We start from the raw sequence: 2,979 nt of genomic DNA, 5'->3' as shown, positions 1-2,979 counted from the left end.
TACAAACTCAGCGTTCAATAAAACGTCAAAATATTGAACAATAAAATTCTCTAGATTTTTTGCAGTATTTTATTAGAGACTATTTATTAGCTATATAATAAGTCTTTTTATTGGTCTAACTACATGCATTATGATATACCGAAGGAATGAGTAAATTTTGAACTCCCCCCCCCCTCCATGATACTTTCATCCTCCATGTCATGTTGTAAAATTAAATTAAGGCGGGTGGCAAGAGATACAAAATTGTATATTTTGTATTTACTGCCACTCAGTTAATTTTAAAATTTACAACAGGACATGCTTTAATCAGAAGTTGCTGATCGCGCGTCTACTATTTCCAATCTTCATTTTATTTATTGATTCCCTGTGTTTTGATTGGACGAGAACACGTTTAAGAAAAAATTCACACATCAATAAATTTTTAAATCAGAACTACTTTCTTGACCAAGCTTCTAGACTATCGTATAAACAATGAAAGCAGTTGTTTCTGGTATGTTTTAGCTAAATTATGAATACAAGAAAATTCAAATTTAATTGAATAAAACAAAACTGGCGACAAACAGGACTGACCAGCTGACGGACGCCATGAAAATGTTTATGCCGGTGTGAATTTTAAAAATCGCTGATGTCATATTCTCGACATTCATAATACGAAGCAAATCAGCTCAGTTTGTATCATTGTGACAGGGAAAAGAAACGTACCTCAAACGCTAGCATCAAATTCATATTAGTACTTTTTATATTCTTCCCCAATCTTTGAACAAACCAGTGCAAATCGAAGGCGTCGTCGCCAGACGTCGGTCTGCAACTTTCGCTCTGAGCGTTGTCGTTATCACATGGCCATGGTCAAGGACGAACTATTCTAAAGTAAACTCGTTATAATTACGATATTTGTTGACTTAAACAACATTCGATAAGTTTTTATAAGTTTATTTATTGATTGTTTTGACACTTTAAGTTGATCTCTATCGAAATTCATCTCGATTACGTTTCTTTGCGGTATAAAGTATTCCTACGCCGTACAGAAATAACGGATTGTATGGAGGCCTCAAAGAGAAATAATCTAAATAATTTTAAAAATTCGTCATTGGAATTATGAAAAAATTATCGATGTGTAAACTCTTGACATTTTACTCACAAACTTAACATAAAAGTGCTTCGCACTTTTATTTAGTTTGTGAGTAAAATGTCAAGAATTTACACTTCGATAAATTTTTCAAAAAAAAAAAACGTTTAATCCTATAATAATAGGGTCGTGAACAAGTGTTACATGTAAAGTTTAAATCTAAAGTTTTAACTTATCTATAACTATATGTTTAAACTTTAGATTTAAACTTTTAATGCAACACAAGCATTGAAAAAGATAACTGAAGGGAAATGCACAAGCGTCTATAAATAAAAATTGATTGAAAGTTGATATGGCAAAACTGCCAACCAAGAAGGTTTTAAAACAGCAAACTAAGGTTTCAGAATTGCGAATAAAAAAATTTAAGGTTCAAAATGTAAATATTAAAAATGCAGACATGAAGGAAGATATTTGATGAGAGAGTATTAAAGAAATGGAAAAAATGTAAATTTCGGCATAAAATTTAGCTATGTTTTTAGAAATTTGCGAAAAGGGGTAATCGATGAAATGAGATTTCCTTTTTTTTTAATTCTTATAGACAGTTAAAACAGAGATCCAATTAAATTGTTCTTTTTCTTGATCGTGAGTTTCTATGTTTCAGGGTGTAATAGAAATGATAAACGTTGCTTTCTTTCATCATGTCAGAGTATTCAATACATCTTTTACAATAACAGTGAAAAAAAAATTGGATTTGAAGTTTTCCCATTTTAAGAACAGAGGCGTCAGCATTCATAACACACTGTATATGTACATACTGATGCCTTTTTTCAAAATATGCAATTGGAGTGCTGGAGTTCTTTTGAACCAAAAATACAATATTTTACAATAGACTCTATCCAATATATTTTATAAAATACCAAGTTCCCATGCATGTGAAAATCAAAGATTTACACATAACGTCCTATACTGCTGGGTTCTTATTGATTGATTTTTTAATGTTCTGTTTACTTTGTTTTTTTTCACTTAGCTGTACTTTTATTAGATCTTTATATCTGTAGACATTGTTATGAAATAAAAATGCCACTTATAGATTTACCAACGAGTGATAAATCATTTAAAGGTAGCAATTGCGCGGGAAATAATTTGCGGTTCCGAACATCAAGATCATACAACCTTGAAAGCACACAAGCTCAAAAGAAATTCATAAAATGATTGATAATTATTCCACCGAATTATTTTAAAAAATCCTTGATTCAATAGTAATTTTTCTTATCTCTGTAGAAAGTTTTAAATTTCATACATTTATATACTTATTACGATTTCATCTACAAATACAGCTTTCTAATAGCCTACTGTATAGGAGATTAATTTCACGGGTTGTAATTTTCACGTTTTTCTCTTCTCTGACACGGTCGCGGTTTCTTGATTTCGCGGAATTGGTATATAAAAAAGGTTCCTCCCTTATCTTTACCTATTAAAAGCTTATTCACTGTTTCTTGAATTCACGGATTTATTAACACCGTGAATATAGCGAATATTAGCACCGCGAGTTATTTTCCCCCTATACAGTATTTTCTACATGTACATATATACGATCCGACCCTTTGTACAAACGGACGAACGACTAAGATTAATTAAACTTAAGTTCATTGTAAAATCTTACAAAAACTATGTTTCTGTTAAAAACTGTTTGCAAAAAATATCTTTTAAAAGACTTTTCATACAGATCAATACCATTTTCAATGCAATGTAAAATGGAAATTTTTTTTTTGCATAATAACATTCTGATCTTAGTCATAAGTTCTTTTGTAAAACGGGGCCGAGGTCTGGCAGTCTCAAACTATTTCCCATATGCCACTGACTTAAAATTTTCCGAGACTATTAAGGTACCAACAGTACAGTGTAGTATAAAT

The sequence above is a fragment of the Saccostrea cucullata genome, unplaced genomic scaffold (genome assembly GCF_032062105.1).
Source record: "Saccostrea cucullata isolate Sc308-1 unplaced genomic scaffold, CSIRO_AGI_Scuc_v1 ctg5720, whole genome shotgun sequence".
NCBI lineage: Eukaryota > Metazoa > Mollusca > Bivalvia > Ostreida > Ostreidae > Saccostrea > Saccostrea cuccullata.
This window is presented reverse-complemented; position numbering follows the sequence as displayed.